The sequence below is a fragment of the Hippocampus zosterae genome, chromosome 18, assembly GCF_025434085.1.
Source record: "Hippocampus zosterae strain Florida chromosome 18, ASM2543408v3, whole genome shotgun sequence".
NCBI classification, from domain to species: domain Eukaryota; kingdom Metazoa; phylum Chordata; class Actinopteri; order Syngnathiformes; family Syngnathidae; genus Hippocampus; species Hippocampus zosterae.
In genome coordinates this window covers 5,792,929-5,813,750 of record NC_067468.1, presented here as the reverse complement: position 1 = coordinate 5,813,750, position 20,822 = coordinate 5,792,929, and positions in this window count along the sequence as shown.

Genomic DNA, 20,822 nt, shown 5'->3' with positions numbered 1-20,822 from the left:
AAACGCTCACTAGTTCACAAGTAAGATCATTTTGACGCTTACTAGTGAACATGTAAGCCACAAAACGCCCACTAGTTCACTAGTAAGATCATTTTGAGGCTTACTAGTGAACATGTAAGCCACAAAACGCCCACTAGTTCACTAGTAAGATCATTTTTAGGCTTACTAGTGAACATGTAAGCCACAAAACGCCCACTAGTTCACTAGTAAGATCATTTTGAGGCTTACTAGTGAACATGTAAGCCACAAAACGCTCACTAGTTCACTCGTACGGTCATTTCGACGCTTACTAGTGAACTTGTAAGCCACAAAACGCTCACTAGTTCACTAGTAAGGTCATTTTGACGCTTACTAGTGAACATGTCAGCCACTAGTAAGTCATTTTGAGGCTTACTAGTGAACATGTAAGCCACAAAACGCTCACTAGTTCACTAGTAAGGTCATTTTGACGCTTACTAGTGAACATGTAAGCCACAAAACGCTCACTAGTTCACAAGTAAATCATTTTGAGGCTTACTAGTGAACATGTAAGGCCATAAATGTGCCCACTAGTTCACTAGTAAGATCATTTTGAGGCTTACTAGTGAACATGTAAGCCACAAAACGCTCACTAGTTCACTCGTACGGTCATTTCGACGCTTACTAGTGAACTTGTAAGCCACAAAACGCTCACTAGTTCACTCGTACGGTCATTTCGACGCTTACTAGTGAACTTGTAAGCCACAAAACGCTCATTAGTTCACTAGTAAGGTCATTTTGACGCTTACTAGTGAACATGTAAGCCACAAAACGCCCACTAGTTCACTAGTAAGATCATTTTGAGGCTTACTAGTGAACATGTAAGCCACAAAACGCCCACTAGTTCACTAGTAAGATCATTTTGAGGCTTACTAGTGAACATGTAAGCCACAAAACGCCCACTAGTTCACTAGTAAGATCTTTTTGAGGCTTACTAGTTAACATGTAAGCCACAAAACGCCCACTAGTTCACTAGTAAGATCATTTTGAGGCTTACTAGTGAACATGTAAGCCACAAAACGCTCACTAGTTCACTAGTACGGTCATTTCGACGCTTACTAGTGAACTTGTAAGCCACAAAACGCTCATTAGTTCAATAGTAAGGTCATTTTGACGCTTACTAGTGAACATGTAAGGCCATAAATGTGCCCACTAGTTCACTAGTAAGATCATTTTGAGGCTTACTAGTGAACATGTAAGCCACAAAACGCACACTAGTTCACTAGTAAGATCATTTTTAGGCTTACTAGTGAACATGTAAGCCACAAAACGCCCACTAGTTCACTAGTAAGATCATTTTGACGCTTACTAGTGAACATGTAAGGCCATAAGTGTGGCCACTAGTTCACTAGTAAGGTCATTTTGACGCTTACTAGTGAACATGTCAGCCACTAGTAAGTCATTTTGAGGCTTACTAGTGAACATGTAAGCCACAAAACGCTCACTAGTTCACTAGTAAGGTCATTTTGACGCTTACTAGTGAACATGTAAGCCACAAAACGCCCACTAGTTCACTAGTAAGATCATTTTGAGGCTTACTAGTGAACATGTAAGCCACAAAACGCCCACTAGTTCACTAGTAAGATCATTTTGAGGCTTACTAGTGAACATGTAAGCCACAAAACGCCCACTAGTTCACTAGTAAGATCTTTTTGAGGCTTACTAGTTAACATGTAAGCCACAAAACGCCCACTAGTTCACTAGTAAGATCATTTTGAGGCTTACTAGTGAACATGTAAGCCACAAAACGCTCACTAGTTCACTAGTACGGTCATTTCGACGCTTACTAGTGAACTTGTAAGCCACAAAACGCTCATTAGTTCAATAGTAAGGTCATTTCGACGCTTACTAGTGAACATGTAAGGCCATAAATGTGCCCACTAGTTCACTAGTAAGATCATTTTGAGGCTTACTAGTGAACATGTAAGCCACAAAACGCACACTAGTTCACTAGTAAGATCATTTTGAGGCTTACTAGTGAACATGTAAGCCACAAAACGCTCACTAGTTCACTAGTAAGGTCATTTTGACGCTTACTAGTGAACATGTAAGCCACAAAATGCTCACTAGTTCACAAGTAAGATCATTTTGACGCTTACTAGTGAACATGTAAGGCCATAAGTGTGGCCACTAGTTCACTAGTAAGATCATTTTGAGGCTTACTAGTGAACATGTAAGCCACAAAACGCCCACTAGTTCACTAGTAAGATCATTTTGAGGCTTACTAGTGAACATGTAAGCCACAAAACGCTCACTAGTTCACTCGTACGGTCATTTAGACGCTTACTAGTGAACTTGTAAGCCACAAAACGCTCACTAGTTCACTCGTACGGTCATTTCGACGCTTACTAGTGAACTTGTAAGCCACAAAACGCTCATTAGTTCACTAGTAAGGTCATTTTGACGCTTACTAGTGAACATGTAAGCCACAAAACGCACACTAGTTCACTAGTAAGATCATTTTGAGGCTTACTAGTGAACATGTAAGCCACAAAACGCCCACTAGTTCACTAGTAAGATCATTTTGAGGCTTACTAGTGAAAATGTAAGCCACAAAACGCCCACTAGTTCACTAGTAAGATCTTTTTGAGGCTTACTAGTTAACATGTAAGCCACAAAACGCACACTAGTTCACTAGTAAGATCATTTTGAGGCTTACTAGTGAACATGTAAGCCACAAAACGCCCACTAGTTCACTAGTAAGATCATTTTGAGGCTTACTAGTGAACATGTAAGCCACAAAACGCCCACTAGTTCACTAGTAAGATCTTTTTGAGGCTTACTAGTGAACATGTAAGCCACAAAACGCTCACTAGTTCACTAGTACGGTCATTTTGACGCTTACTAGTGAACTTGTAAGCCACAAAACGCTCATTAGTTCAATAGTAAGGTCATTTTGACGCTTACTAGTGAACATGTAAGGCCATAAATGTGCCCACTAGTTCACTAGTAAGATCATTTTGAGGCTTACTAGTGAACATGTAAGCCACAAAACGCACACTAGTTCACTAGTAAGGTCATTTTGACGCTTACTAGTGAACATGTAAGCCACAAAACGCTCACTAGTTCACAAGTAAGATCATTTTGAGGCTTACTAGTGAACATGTAAGCCACAAAACGCCCACTAGTTCACTAGTAAGATCTTTTTGAGGCTTACTAGTGAACATGTAAGCCACAAAACGCTCACTAGTTCACTAGTACGGTCATTTTGACGCTTACTAGTGAACTTGTAAGCCACAAAACGCTCATTAGTTCAATAGTAAGGTCATTTTGACGCTTACTAGTGAACATGTAAGGCCATAAATGTGCCCACTAGTTCACTAGTAAGATCATTTTGAGGCTTACTAGTGAACATGTAAGCCACAAAACGCACACTAGTTCACTAGTAAGGTCATTTTGACGCTTACTAGTGAACATGTAAGGCCATAAGTGTGGCCACTAGTTCACTAGTAAGATCATTTTGAGGCTTACTAGTGAACATGTAAGCCACAAAACGCTCACTAGTTCACTAGTAAGGTCATTTTGACGCTTACTAGTGAACATGTAAGCCACAAAACGCTCACTAGTTCACAAGTAAGATCATTTTGACGCTTACTAGTGAACATGTAAGCCACAAAACGCCCACTAGTTCACTAGTAAGATCATTTTGAGGCTTACTAGTGAACATGTAAGCCACAAAACGCCCACTAGTTCACTAGTAAGATCATTTTTAGGCTTACTAGTGAACATGTAAGCCACAAAACGCCCACTAGTTCACTAGTAAGATCATTTTGAGGCTTACTAGTGAACATGTAAGCCACAAAACGCTCACTAGTTCACTCGTACGGTCATTTCGACGCTTACTAGTGAACTTGTAAGCCACAAAACGCTCACTAGTTCACTCGTACGGTCATTTCGACGCTTACTAGTGAACTTGTAAGCCACAAAACGCTCATTAGTTCACTAGTAAGGTCATTTTGACGCTTACTAGTGAACATGTAAGCCACAAAACGCACACTAGTTCACTAGTAAGATCATTTTGAGGCTTACTAGTGAACATGTAAGCCACAAAACGCCCACTAGTTCACTAGTAAAATCATTTTGAGGCTTACTAGTGAACATGTAAGCCACAAAACGCCCACTAGTTCACTAGTAAGATCTTTTTGAGGCTTACTAGTTAACATGTAAGCCACAAAAAGCACACTAGTTCACTAGTAAGATCATTTTGAGGCTTACTAGTGAACATGTAAGCCACAAAACGCCCACTAGTTCACTAGTAAGATCATTTTGAGGCTTACTAGTGAACATGTAAGCCACAAAACGCCCACTAGTTCACTAGTAAGATCTTTTTGAGGCTTACTAGTGAACATGTAAGCCACAAAACGCTCACTAGTTCACTAGTACGGTCATTTCGACGCTTACTAGTGAACTTGTAAGCCACAAAACGCTCATTAGTTCAATAGTAAGGTCATTTTGACGCTTACTAGTGAACATGTAAGGCCATAAATGTGCCCACTAGTTCACTAGTAAGATCATTTTGAGGCTTACTAGTGAACATGTAAGCCACAAAACGCACACTAGTTCACTAGTAAGGTCATTTTGACGCTTACTAGTGAACATGTAAGCCACAAAACGCTCACTAGTTCACAAGTAAGATCATTTTGACGCTTACTAGTGAACATGTAAGGCCATAAGTGTGGCCACTAGTTCACTAGTAAGATCATTTTGAGGCTTACTAGTGAACATGTAAGCCACAAAACGCTCACTAGTTCACTAGTAAGGTCATTTTGACGCTTACTAGTGAACATGTAAGCCACAAAACGCTCACTAGTTCACAAGTAAGATCATTTTGACGCTTACTAGTGAACATGTAAGGCCATAAGTGTGGCCACTAGTTCACTAGTAAGATCATTTTGAGGCTTACTAGTGAACATGTAAGCCACAAAACGCCCACTAGTTCACTAGTAAGATCATTTTTAGGCTTACTAGTGAACATGTAAGCCACAAAACGCCCACTAGTTCACTAGTAAGATCATTTTGAGGCTTACTAGTGAACATGTAAGCCACAAAACGCTCACTAGTTCACTCGTACGGTCATTTCGACGCTTACTAGTGAACTTGTAAGCCACAAAACGCTCACTAGTTCACTCGTACGGTCATTTCGACGCTTACTAGTGAACTTGTAAGCCACAAAACGCTCATTAGTTCACTAGTAAGGTAATTTTGACGCTTACTAGTGAACATGTAAGCCACAAAACGCCCACTAGTTCACTAGTAAGATCATTTTGAGGCTTACTAGTGAACATGTAAGCCACAAAACGCCCACTAGTTCACTAGTAAGATCATTTTGAGGCTTACTAGTGAACATGTAAGCCACAAAACGCCCACTAGTTCACTAGTAAGATCTTTTTGAGGCTTACTAGTTAACATGTAAGCCACAAAACGCCCACTAGTTCACTAGTAAGATCATTTTGAGGCTTACTAGTGAACATGTAAGCCACAAAACGCTCACTAGTTCACTAGTACGGTCATTTCGACGCTTACTAGTGAACTTGTAAGCCACAAAACGCTCATTAGTTCAATAGTAAGGTCATTTTGACGCTTACTAGTGAACATGTAAGGCCATAAATGTGCCCACTAGTTCACTAGTAAGATCATTTTGAGGCTTACTAGTGAACATGTAAGCCACAAAACGCACACTAGTTCACTAGTAAGATCATTTTTAGGCTTACTAGTGAACATGTAAGCCACAAAACGCCCACTAGTTCACTAGTAAGATCATTTTGACGCTTACTAGTGAACATGTAAGGCCATAAGTGTGGCCACTAGTTCACTAGTAAGATCATTTTGAGGCTTACTAGTGAACATGTAAGCCACAAAACGCCCACTAGTTCACTAGTAAGATCATTTTGAGGCTTACTAGTGAACATGTAAGCCACAAAACGCCCACTAGTTCACTAATAAGATCATTTTGAGGCTTACTAGTGAACATGTAAGCCACAAAACGCTCACTAGTTCACTCGTACGGTCATTTCGACGCTTACTAGTGAACTTGTAAGCCACAAAACGCTCACTAGTTCACAAGTAAGATCATTTTGACGCTTACTAGTGAACATGTAAGGCCATAAGTGTGGCCACTAGTTCACTAGTAAGATCATTTTGAGGCTTACTAGTGAACATGTAAGCCACAAAACGCCCACTAGTTCACACGTAAGGTCATTTTGAGGCTTACTAGTTGACATGTAAGGCCATAAATGTGCCCACTAGTTCACTAGTAAGATCATTTTGAGGCTTACTAGTTGACATGTAAGCCGCAAAACGGCCAGTAGTTCACTAGTAAGATCATTTTGAGGCTTACTAGTTGACATGTAAGCCGCAAAACGCCCATTAGTTCACTAGTAAGATCATTTCGACGCTTACGCGTGAACATGTAAGGCTGTAAATGTGCCCACTAGTTCACTAGTAAGATCATTTTGAGGCTTACTAGTGAACATGTAAGCCACAAAACTTTCACTAGTTCACTAGTAAGGTTATATTGATGCTTACTAGTGAACATGTAAGCCACAAAACGCCCACTAGTTCACTCGTAAGGTCATTTTGAGGCTTAGTAGTTGACATGTAAGCCGCAAAACGGCCAGTAGTTCACTAGTAAGGTCATTTTGACGCTTACTAGTGAACATGTCAGCCACAAAACGCTCACTAGTTCACTAGTAAGGTCATTTTGACGCTTACTCATTTTGACGCTTACTAGTGAACATGTCAGCCACAAAACGCTCACTAGTTCACTAGTAAGGTCATTTTGACACTTACTAGTGAACATGTCAGCCACTAGTAAGTCATTTTGAGGCTTACTAGTGAACATGTAAGCCACAAAACGCTCACTAGTTCACTAGTAAGGTCATTTTGACGCTTTCTAGTGAACATGTAAGCCACAAAACGCTCACTAGTTCACAAGTAAGATCATTTTGAGGCTTACTAGTGAACATGTAAGCCACAAAACGCCCACTAGTTCACTAGTAAGATCTTTTTGAGGCTTACTAGTTAACATGTAAGCCACAAAACGCCCACTAGTTCACTAGTAAGATCATTTTGAGGCTTACTAGTGAACATGTAAGCCACAAAACGCTCACTAGTTCACTAGTACGGTCATTTCGACGCTTACTAGTGAACTTGTAAGCCACAAAACGCTCATTAGTTCAATAGTAAGGTCATTTCGACGCTTACTAGTGAACATGTAAGGCCATAAATGTGCCCACTAGTTCACTAGTAAGATCATTTTGAGGCTTACTAGTGAACATGTAAGCCACAAAACGCACACTAGTTCACTAGTAAGATCATTTTGACGCTTACTAGTGAACATGTAAGGCCATAAGTGTGGCCACTAGTTCACTAGTAAGATCATTTTGAGGCTTACTAGTGAACATGTAAGCCACAAAACGCCCACTAGTTCACTAGTAAGATCATTTTGAGGCTTACTCGTAAACATGTAAGCCACAAAACGCCCACTAGTTCACTAGTAAGATCATTTTGACGCTTACTAGTGAATATGTAAGCCACAAAGCGCTCACTAGTTTACTAGTAAGGTCATTTTGTCGCTTACTAGTGAACATGTAAGCCAGAAAACGCTCACTAGTTCACAAGTAAGGTCATTTTGACACTTACTATTGAAACATGTAAGCCACAAAACGCTCACTAGTTCACTAGTAAGGTCATTTTGACGCCTACTAGTGAACATGTAAGCCACAAAACGCCCACTAGTTCACTAGTACGATCATTTTGACGCTTACTAGTCAACATGTAAGGCCATAAATGTGCCCACTAGTTCACTAGTAAGATAATTTTGAGGCTTACTAGTGAACATGTAAGCCACAAAACGCCCACTAGTTCACTAGTAAGATAATTTTGAGGCTTACTATTGAACATGAAAGCCACAAAAAGCCCACTAGTTCACTCGTAAGATCATTTTGAGGCTTACTAGTTGACATGTAAGCCGCAAAACGCCCACTAGTTCACTCGTAAAATCATTTTGACGCTTACTAGTGAACATGTAAGGCCATAAATGTGCCCACTAGTTCACTAGTAAGATCATTTTGAGGCTTACTAGTGAACATGTAAGCCTCAAAACGCCCACTAGTTCACTAGTAAGATCATTTTGAGGCTTACTAGTGAACATGTAAGCCACAAAACGCTCACTAGTTCACTCGTAAGGTCATTTTGACGCTTACTAGTAAACATGTAAGGCCATAAATGTGCCCACTAGTTCACTAGTAAGATCATTTTGAGGCTTACTAGTTGACATGTAAGCAACAAAACGCCCACTAGTTCACTAGTAAGATCATTTCGACGCTTACTAGTGAACATGTCAGCCACAAAACGCTCACTAGTTCACTAGTAAGGTCATTTTGACGCATACTAGTGAACATGTCAGCCACAAAACGCTCACTAGTTCACTAGTAAGGTCATTTTGACGCTTACTAGTGAACATGTAAGCCACAAAACGCTCACTAGTTCACAAGTAAGATCATTTTGAGGCTTACTAGTTGACATGTAAGCCGCAAAACGCCCACTAGTTCACTCGTAAGGTCATTTTGACGCTTACTAGTAAACATGTAAGGCCATAAATGTGCCCACTAGTTCACTAGTAAGATCTTTTTGAGGCTTACTAGTTAACATGTAAGCCACAAAACGCCCACTAGTTCACTAGTAAGATCATTTTGAGGCTTACTAGTGAACATGTAAGCCACAAAACGCCCACTAGTTCACTAGTACGATCATTTTGACGCTTACTAGTCAACATGTAAGGCCATAAATGTGCCCACTAGTTCACTAGTAAGATCATTTTGAGGCTTACTAGTGAACATGTAAGCCACAAAACGCCCACTAGTTCACTAGTAAGATCATTTTGAGGCTTACTAGTGAACATGTAAACCACAAAAAGCCCACTAGTTCACTAGTAAGATCATTTTGAGGCTTACTAGTTGACATGTAAGCCGCAAAACGCCCACTAGTTCACTCGTAAAATCATTTTGACGCTTACTAGTGAACATGTAAGGCCATAAATGTGCCCACTAGTTCACTAGTAAGATCATTTTGAGGCTTACTAGTGAACATGTAAGCCACAAAACTTTCACTAGTTCACTAGTAAGGTCATTTTGACGCTTACTAGTGAACATGTAAGCCACAAAACGCTCACTAGTTCACTAGTAAGGTTATTTTGACGCTTACTAGTGAACATGTAAGCCACAAAACGCCCACTAGTTCACTCGTAAGGTCATTTTGAGGCTTACTAGTTGACATGTAAGCCGCAAAACGGCCAGTAGTTCACTAGTAAGATCATTTTGAGGATTACTAGTTGACATGTAAGCCGCAAAACGCCCACTAGTTCACTAGTAAGGTCATTTTGACGCTTACTAGTGAACATGTCAGCCACAAAACGCTCACTAGTTCACTAGTAAGGTCATTTTGACGCTTACTAGTGAACATGTCAGCCACTAGTAAGTCATTTTGAGGCTTACTAGTGAACATGTAAGCCACAAAACGCTCACTAGTTCACTAGTAAGGTCATTTTGACGCTTACTAGTGAACATGTAAGCCACAAAACGCTCACTAGTTCACAAGTAAATCATTTTGAGGCTTACTAGTGAACATGTAAGGCCATAAATGTGCCCACTAGTTCACTAGTAAGATCATTTTGAGGCTTACTAGTGAACATGTAAGCCACAAAACGCCCACTAGTTCACTGGTAAGATCATTTTGAGGCTTACTAGTGAACATGTCAGCCACAAAACGCTCACTAGTTCACTAGTAAGGTCATTTTGACGCTTACTAGTGAACATGTAAGCCAAAAAACGCTCACTAGTTCACAAGTAAGATCATTTTGAGGCTTACTAGTTGACATGTAAGCCGCAAAACGCCCACTAGTTCACTCGTAAGGTCATTTTGACGCTTACTAGTAAACATGTAAGGCCATAAATGTGCCCACTAGTTCACTAGTAAGATCTTTTTGAGGCTTACTAGTTAACATGTAAGCCACAAAACGCCCACTAGTTCACTAGTAAGATCATTTTGAGGCTTACTAGTGAACATGTAAGCCACAAAACGCCCACTAGTTCACTGGTAAGATCATTTTGAGGCTTACTAGTGAACATGTCAGCCACAAAACGCTCACTAGTTCACTAGTAAGGTCATTTTGACGCTTACTAGTGAACATGTAAGCCAAAAAACGCTCACTAGTTCACAAGTAAGATCATTTTGAGGCTTACTAGTTGACATGTAAGCCGCAAAACGCCCACTAGTTCACTCGTAAGGTCATTTTGACGCTTACTAGTAAACATGTAAGGCCATAAATGTGCCCACTAGTTCACTAGTAAGATCTTTTTGAGGCTTACTAGTTAACATGTAAGCCACAAAACGCCCACTAGTTCACTAGTAAGATCATTTTGAGGCTTACTCGTGAACATGTAAGCCACAAAACGCCCACTAGTTCACTAGTAAGATCATTTTGACGCTTACTAGTGAATACGTAAGCCACAAAACGCTCACTAGTTCACTAGTAAGGTCATTTTGACGCTTACTAGTGAACATGTAAGCCACAAAACGCTCACTAGTCCACCAGTAAGGTCATTTTGACCCTTACTAGTAAACATGTAAGGCCATAAATGTGCCCACTAGTTCACTAGTAAGATCTTTTTGAGGCTTACTAGTTAACATGTAAGCCACAAAACGCCCACTAGTTCACTAGTAAGATCATTTCGACGCTTACTAGTGAACATGTCAGCCACAAAACGCTCACTAGTTCACTATTAAGGTCATTTTGACTCTTACTAGTGAACATGTAAGCCACAAAACGCCCACTAGTTCACTCGTAAGGTCATTTTGAGGCTTACTAGTTGACATGTAAGCCGCAAAACGGCCAGTAGTTCACTAGTAAGATCATTTTGAGGATTACTAGTTGACATGTAAGCCGCAAAACGCCCACTAGTTCACTAGTAAGGTCATTTTGACGCTTACTAGTGAACATGTCAGCCACAAAACGCTCACTAGTTCACTAGTAAGGTCATTTTGACGCTTACTAGTGAACATGTCAGCCACTAGTAAGTCATTTTGAGGCTTACTAGTGAACATGTAAGCCACAAAACGCTCACTAGTTCACTAGTAAGGTCATTTTGACGCTTACTAGTGAACATGTAAGCCACAAAACGCTCACTAGTTCACAAGTAAATCATTTTGAGGCTTACTAGTGAACATGTAAGGCCATAAATGTGCCCACTAGTTCACTAGTAAGATCATTTTGAGGCTTACTAGTGAACATGTAAGCCACAAAACGCCCACTAGTTCACTGGTAAGATCATTTTGAGGCTTACTAGTGAACATGTCAGCCACAAAACGCTCACTAGTTCACTAGTAAGGTCATTTTGACGCTTACTAGTGAACATGTAAGCCAAAAAACGCTCACTAGTTCACAAGTAAGATCATTTTGAGGCTTACTAGTTGACATGTAAGCCGCAAAATGCCCACTAGTTCACTCGTAAGGTCATTTTGACGCTTACTAGTAAACATGTAAGGCCATAAATGTGCCCACTAGTTCACTAGTAAGATCTTTTTGAGGCTTACTAGTTAACATGTAAGCCACAAAACGCCCACTAGTTCACTAGTAAGATCATTTTGAGGCTTACTCGTGAACATGTAAGCCACAAAACGCCCACTAGTTCACTAGTAAGATCATTTTGACGCTTACTAGTGAATACGTAAGCCACAAAACGCTCACTAGTTCACTAGTAAGGTCATTTTGACGCTTACTAGTGAACATGTAAGCCACAAAACGCTCACTAGTCCACTAGTAAGGTCATTTTGACCCTTACTAGTAAACATGTAAGGCCATAAATGTGCCCACTAGTTCACTAGTAAGATCTTTTTGAGGCTTACTAGTTAACATGTAAGCCACAAAACGCCCACTAGTTCACTAGTAAGATCATTTCGACGCTTACTAGTGAACATGTCAGCCACAAAACGCTCACTAGTTCACTAGTAAGGTCATTTTGACGCTTACTAGTGAACATGTCAGCCACAAAACGCTCACTAGTTCACTAGTAAAGTCATTTTGACGCTTACTAGTGAACATGTAAGCCACAAAACGCTCACTAGTTCACAAGTAAGATCATTTTGAGGCTTACTAGTTGACATGTAAGCCGCAAAACGCCCACTAGTTCACTCGTAAGGTCATTTTGACGCTTACTAGTAAACATGTAAGGCCATAAATGTGCCCACTAGTTCACTAGTAAGATCTTTTTGAGGCTTACTAGTTAACATGTAAGCCACAAAACGCCCACTAGTTCTCTAGTAAGATCATTTTGAGGCTTACTCGTGAACATGTAAGCCACAAAACGCCCACTAGTTCACTAGTAAGATCATTTTGACGCTTACTAGTGAATATGTAAGCCACAAAACGCTCACTAGTTCACTAGTAAGGTCATTTTGACGCTTACTAGTGAACATGTAAGCCACAAAACGCTCACTAGTCCACTAGTATCATTTTGACCCTTACTAGTGAACATGTAAGCCACAAAACGCCCACTAGTTCACTCGTAAGATCATTTTGAGGCTTACTAGTGAACATGTAAGGCCATAAATGTGCCCACTTGTTCACTAGTAAGATCATTTTGAGGCTTACTAGTGAACATGTAAGCCACAAAACGCCCACTAGTTCACTAGTAAGATCATTGAGGCTTACTAGTGAACATGTAAGCCACAAAACGCTCACTAGCTCACTAGTGAGGTCATTTTGACGCTTACTAGTGAACATGTAAGCCACAAAACGCCCACTAGTTCACACGTAAGGTCATTTTGAGGCTTACTAGTTGACATGTAAGGCCATAAATGTGCACACTAGTTCACTAGTAAGATCATTTTGAGGCTTACTAGTTGACATGTAAGCACCAAAACGCCCACTAGTTCACTAGTAAGATCATTTTGAGGCTTACTAGTGAACATGTAAGCCACAAAACGCTCACTAGTTCACTAGTAAGGTCATTTTGACGCTTACTAGTGAACATTTAAGCCACAAAACGCCCACTAGTTCACTCGTAAGGTCATTTTGAGGCTTAATAGTTGACATGTAAGCCGCAAAACGGCCAGTAGTTCACTAGTAAGATCATTTTGAGGCTTACTAGTTGACATGTAAGCCGCAAAACGCCCACTAGTTCACTAGTAAGGTCATTTTGACGCTTACTAGTGAACATGTCAGCCACAAAACGCTCACTAGTTCACTAGTAAGGTCATTTTGACGCTTACTCATTTTGACGCTTACTAGTGAACATGTCAGCCACAAAACGCTCACTAGTTCACTAGTAAGGTCATTTTGACACTTACTAGTGAACATGTCAGCCACTAGTAAGTCATTTTGAGGCTTACTAGTGAACATGTAAGCCACAAAACGCTCACTAGTTCACTAGTAAGGTCATTTTGACGCTTACTAGTGAACATGTAAGCCACAAAACGCTCACTAGTTCACAAGTAAGATCATTTTGACGCTTACTAGTGAACATGTAAGGCCATAAATGTGCCCACTAGTTCACTAGTAAGATAATTTTGAGGCTTACTAGTGAACATGTAAGCCACAAAACGCCCACTAGTTCACTAGTAAGATCATTTTGAGGCTTACTAGTGAACATGTCAGCCACAAAACGCTCACTAGTTCACTAGTAAGGTCATTTTGACGCTTACTAGTGAACATGTAAGCCACAAAACGCTCACTAGTTCACAAGTAAGATCATTTTGAGGCTTACTAGTTGACATGTAAGCCGCAAAACGCCCACTAGTTCACTCGTAAGGTCATTTTGACGCTTACTAGTAAACATGTAAGGCCATAAATGTGCCCACTAGTTCACTAGTAAGATCTTTTTGAGGCTTACTAGTTAACATGTAAGCCACAAAACGCCCACTAGTTCACTAGTAAGATCATTTTGAGGCTTACTCGTGAACATGTAAGCCACAAAACGCCCACTAGTTCACTAGTAAGATCATTTTGACGCTTACTAGTGAATATGTAAGCCACAAAACGCTCACTAGTTCACTAGTAAGGTCATTTTGACGCTTACTAGTGAACATGTAAGCCACAAAACGCTCACTAGTCCACTAGTAAGATCATTTTGACCCTTACTAGTGAACATGTAAGCCACAAAACGCCCACTAGTTCACTCGTAAGATCATTTTGAGGCTTACTAGTGAACATGTAAGGCCATAAATGTGCCCACTTGTTCACTAGTAAGATCATTTTGAGGCTTACTAGTGAACATGTAAGCCACAAAACGCCCACTAGTTCACTAGTAAGATCATTGAGGCTTACTAGTGAACATGTAAGCCACAAAACGCTCACTAGCTCACTAGTGAGGTCATTTTGACGCTTACTAGTGAACATGTAAGCCACAAAACGCCCACTAGTTCACACGTAAGGTCATTTTGAGGCTTACTAGTTGACATGTAAGGCCATAAATGTGCCCACTAGTTCACTAGTAAGATCATTTTGAGGCTTACTAGTTGACATGTAAGCAACAAAACGCCCACTAGTTCACTAGTAAGATCATTTTGAGGCTTACTAGTGAACATGTAAGCCACAAAACGCTCACTAGTTCACTAGTAAGGTCATTTTGACGCTTACTAGTGAACATGTAAGCCACAAAACGCTCACTAGTTCACTAGTAAGGTTATTGTGACGCTTACTAGTGAACATTTAAGCCACAAAACGCCCACTAGTTCACTCGTAAGGTCATTTTGAGGCTTAATAGATGACATGTAAGCCGCAAAACGGCCAGTAGTTCACTAGTAAGATCATTTTGAGGCTTACTAGTTGACATGTAAGCCGCAAAACGCCCACTAGTTCACTAGTAAGGTCATTTTGACGCTTACTAGTGAACATGTCAGCCACAAAACGCTCACTAGTTCACTAGTAAGGTCATTTTGACGCTTACTCATTTTGACGCTTACTAGTGAACATGTCAGCCACAAAACGCTCACTAGTTCACTAGTAAGGTCATTTTGACACTTACTAGTGAACATGTCAGCCACTAGTAAGTCATTTTGAGGCTTACTAGTGAACATGTAAACCACAAAACGCTCACTAGTTCACTAGTAAGGTCATTTTGACGCTTACTAGTGAACATGTAAGCCACAAAACGCTCACTAGTTCACAAGTAAGATCATTTTGACGCTTACTAGTGAACATGTAAGGCCATAAATGTGCCCACTAGTTCACTAGTAAGATAATTTTGAGGCTTACTAGTGAACATGTAAGCCACAAAACGCCCACTAGTTCACTAGTAAGATCTTTTTGAGGCTTACTAGTTAACATGTAAGCCACAAAACACCCACTAGTTCACTAGTAAGATCATTTTGAGGCTTACTAGTGAACATGTAAGCCACAAAACGCTCACTAGTTCACTAGTAAGGTCATTTTGACGCTTACTATTGAACTTGTAAGCCACATAACGCTCATTAGTTCAATAGTAAGGTCATTTTGACGCTTACTAGTGAAAATGTAAGCCACAAAACGCCCACTAGTTCACACATAAGGTCATTTTGAGGCTTACTAGTTGACATGTAAGGCCATAAATGTGCCCACTAGTTCACTAGTAAGATCATTTTGAGGCTTACTAGTGAACAAGTAAGGCCATAAATGTGCCCACTTGTTCACTAGTAAGATCATTTTGAGGCTTACTAGTGAACATGTAAGCCACAAAACGCACACTAGTTCACTAGTAAGATCATTTTGAGGCTTACTAGTGAACATGTAAGCCACAAAAAGCCCACTAGTTCACTAGTAAGATCATTTTGAGGCTTACTAGTTGACATGTAAGCCACAAAACGCTCACTAGTTCACAAGTAAGATCATTTTGACGCTTACTAGTGAACATGTAAGGCCATAAATGTGCCCACTAGTTCACTAGTAAGATCATTTTGAGGCTTACTAGTGAACATGTAAGCCACAAAACGCTCACTAGTTCACAAGTAAGATCATTTTGAGGCTTACTAGTTGACATGTAAGCCGCAAAACGCCCACTAGTTCACTCGTAAGGTCATTTTGACGCTGACTAGTAAACATGTAAGGCCATAAATGTGCCCACTAGTTCACTAGTAAGATCTTTTTGAGGCTTACTAGTTAACATGTAAGCCACAAAACGCCCACTAGTTCACTAGTAAGATCATTTTGAGGCTTACTCGTGAACATGTAAGCCACAAAACGCCCACTAGTTCACTAGTAAGATCATTTTGACGCTAACTAGTGAATATGTAAGCCACAAAACGCTCACTAGTTCACTAGTAAGGTCATTTTGACGCTTACTAGTGAACATGTAAGCCACAAAACGCTCACTAGTCCACTAGTAAGGTCATTTTGACACTTACTCGTGAACATGTAAGCCACAAAACGCCCACTAGTTCACTCGTAAGATCATTTTGAGGCTTACTAGTGAACATGTAAGGCCATAAATGTGCCCACTTGTTCACTAGTAAGATCATTTTGAGGCTTACTAGTGAACATGTAACCCACAAAAAGCCCACTAGTTCACTAGTAAGATCATTTTGAGGCTTACTAGTTGACATGTAAGCCACAAAACGCTCACTAGTTCACAAGTAAGATCATTTTGACGCTTACTAGTGAACATGTAAGGCCATAAATGTGCCCACTAGTTCACTAGTAAGATCATTTTGAGGCTTACTAGTTGACATGTAAGCCACAAAACTTTCACTAGTTCACTAGTAAGGTCATTTTGACGCTTACTAGTGAACATGTAAGCCACAAAACGCTCACTAGTTCACTAGTAAGGTTATTTTGACGCTTACTAGTGAACATGTAAGCCACAAAACGCCCACTAGTTCACTCGTAAGGTCATTTTGAGGCTTACTAGTTGACATGTAAGCCGCAAAACGCCCACTAGTTCACTAGTAAGGTCATTTTGACGCTTACTAGTGAACATGTCAGCCACAAAACGCTCACTAGTTCACTAGTAAGGTCATTTTGACGCTTACTAGTGAACATGTCAGCCACTAGTAAGTCATTTTGAGGCTTACTAGTGAACATGTAAGCCACAAAACGCTCACTAGTTCACTAGTAAGGTCATTTTGACGCTTACTAGTGAACATGTAAGCCACAAAACGCTCACTAGTTCACAAGTAAGATCATTTTGACGCTTACTAGTGAACATGTAAGGCCATAAATGTGCCCACTAGTTCACTAGTAAGATCATTTTGAGGCTTACTAGTGAACATGTAAGCCACAAAACGCCCACTAGTTCACTAGTAAGATCATTTTGAGGCTTACTAGTGAACATGTAAGCCACAAAACGCCCACTAGTTCACTAGTACGATCATTTTGACGCTTACTAGTCAACATGTAAGGCCATAAATGTGCCCACTAGTTCACTAGTAAGATCATTTTGAGGCTTACTAGTGAACATGTAAGCCACAAAACGCCCACTAGTTCACTAGTAAGATCATTTTGAGTCTTACTAGTGAACATGTAAACCACAAAAAGCCCACTAGTTCACTAGTAAGATCATTTTGAGGCTTACTAGTGAACATGTAAGCCACAAAACGCCCACTAGTTCACTAGTAAGATCATTTTGAGTCTTACTAGTGAACATGTAAGCCGCAAAACGCCCACTAGTTCACTCGTAAAATCATTTTGACGCTTACTAGTGAACATGTAAGGCCATAAATGTGCCCACTAGTTCACTAGTAAGATCATTTTGAGGCTTACTAGTTGACATGTAAGCCGCAAAACGCCCACTAGTTCACTCGTAAGGTCATTTTGACGCTTACTAGTAAACATGTAAGGCCATAAATGTGCCCACTAGTTCACTAGTAAGATCTTTTTGAGGCTTACTAGTTAACATGTAAGCCACAAAACGCCCACTAGTTCACTAGTAAGATCATTTTGAGGCTTACTCGTGAACATGTAAGCAACAAAACGCCCACTAGTTCACTAGTAAGATCATTTTGACGCTTACTAGTGAATATGTAAGCCACAAAACGCTCACTAGTCCACTAGTAAGGTCATTTTGACACTTACTAGTGAACATGTAAGCCACAAAACGCCCACTAGTTCACTAGTAAGATCTTTTTGAGGCTTACTAGTTAACATGTAAGCCACAAAACGCCCACTAGTTCACTAGTAAGATCATTTTGAGGCTTACTAGTGAACATGTAAGCCACAAAACGCTCACTAGTTCACTAGTACGGTCATTTCGACGCTTACTAGTGAACTTGTAAGCCACAAAACGCTCATTAGTTCAATAGTAAGATCATTTTGACGCTTACTAGTGAACATGTAAGGCCATAAATGTGCCCACTAGTTCACTAGTAAGATCATTTTGAGGCTTACTAGTGAACATGTAAGCCACAAAACGCCCACTAGTTCACTAGTAAGACCATTTTGAGGCTTACTAGTGAACATGTAAGCCACAAAACGCCCACTAGTTCACTAGTAAGATCTTTTTGAGGCTTACTAGTTAACATGTAAGCCACAAAACGCCCACTAGTTCACTAGTAAGATCATTTTGAGGCTTACTAGTGAACATGTAAGCCACAAAACGCTCACTAGTTCACTAGTACGGTCATTTCGACGCTTACTAGTGAACTTGTAAGCCACAAAACGCTCATTAGTTCAATAGTAAGGTCATTTCGACGCTTACTAGTGAACATGTAAGGCCATAAATGTGCCCACTAGTTCACTAGTAAGATCATTTTGAGGCTTACTAGTGAACATGTAAGCCACAAAACGCACACTAGTTCACTAGTAAGATCATTTTGAGGCTTACTAGTGAACATGTAAGCCACAAAACGCTCACTAGTTCACTAGTAAGGTCATTTTGAGGCTTACTAGTTGACATGTAAGCCGCAAAACGCCCACTAGTTCACTAGTAAGGTCATTTTGACGCTTACTAGTGAACATGTCAGCCACAAAACGCTCACTAGTTCACTAGTAAGGTCATTTTGACGCTTACTAGTGAACATGTCAGCCACTAGTAAGTCATTTTGAGGCTTACTAGTGAACATGTAAGCCACAAAACGCTCACTAGTTCACTAGTAAGGTCATTTTGACGCTTACTAGTGAACATGTAAGCCACAAAACGCTCACTAGTTCACAAGTAAGATCATTTTGACGCTTACTAGTGAACATGTAAGGCCATAAATGTGCCCACTAGTTCACTAGTAAGATCATTTTGAGGCTTACTAGTGAACATGTAAGCCACAAAACGCCCACTAGTTCACTAGTAAGATCATTTTGAGGCTTACTAGTGAACATGTAAGCCACAAAACGCCCACTAGTTCACTAGTACGATCATTTTGACGCTTACTAGTCAACATGTAAGGCCATAAATGTGCCCACTAGTTCACTAGTAAGATCATTTTGAGGCTTACTAGTGAACATGTAAGCCACAAAACGCCCACTAGTTCACTAGTAAGATCATTTTGAGTCTTACTAGTGAACATGTAAACCACAAAAAGCCCACTAGTTCACTAGTAAGATCATTTTGAGGCTTACTAGTGAACATGTAAGCCACAAAACGCCCACTAGTTCACTAGTAAGATCATTTTGAGTCTTACTAGTGAACATGTAAGCCGCAAAACGCCCACTAGTTCACTCGTAAAATCATTTCGACGCTTACTAGTGAACATGTAAGGCCATAAATGTGCCCACTAGTTCACTAGTAAGATCATTTTGAGGCTTACTAGTTGACATGTAAGCCGCAAAACGCCCACTAGTTCACTCGTAAGGTCATTTTGACGCTTACTAGTAAACATGTAAGGCCATAAATGTGCCCACTAGTTCACTAGTAAGATCTTTTTGAGGCTTACTAGTTAACATGTAAGCCACAAAACGCCCACTAGTTCACTAGTAAGATCATTTTGAGGCTTACTCGTGAACATGTAAGCAACAAAACGCCCACTAGTTCACTAGTAAGATCATTTTGACGCTTACTAGTGAATATGTAAGCCACAAAACGCTCACTAGTCCACTAGTAAGGTCATTTTGACACTTACTAGTGAACATGTAAGCCACAAAACGCCCACTAGTTCACTAGTAAGATCTTTTTGAGGCTTACTAGTTAACATGTAAGCCACAAAACGCCCACTAGTTCACTAGTAAGATCATTTTGAGGCTTACTAGTGAACATGTAAGCCACAAAACGCTCACTAGTTCACTAGTACGGTCATTTCGACGCTTACTAGTGAACTTGTAAGCCACAAAACGCTCATTAGTTCAATAGTAAGATCATTTTGACGCTTACTAGTGAACATGTTAGTCCATAAATGTGCCCACTAGTTCACTAGTAAGATCATTTTGAGGCTTACTAGTGAACATGTAAGCCACAAAACGCCCACTAGTTCACTAGTAAGACCATTTTGAGGCTTACTAGTGAACATGTAAGCCACAAAACGCCCACTAGTTCACTAGTAAGATCTTTTTGAGGCTTACTAGTTAACATGTAAGCCACAAAACGCCCACTAGTTCACTAGTAAGATCATTTTGAGGCTTACTAGTGAACATGTAAGCCACAAAACGCTCACTAGTTCACTAGTACGGTCATTTCGACGCTTACTAGTGAACTTGTAAGCCACAAAACGCTCATTAGTTCAATAGTAAGGTCATTTCGACGCTTACTAGTGAACATGTAAGGCCATAAATGTGCCCACTAGTTCACTAGTAAGATCATTTTGAGGCTTACTAGTGAACATGTAAGCCACAAAACGCACACTAGTTCACTAGTAAGATCATTTTGAGGCTTACTAGTGAACATGTAAGCCACAAAACGCTCACTAGTTCA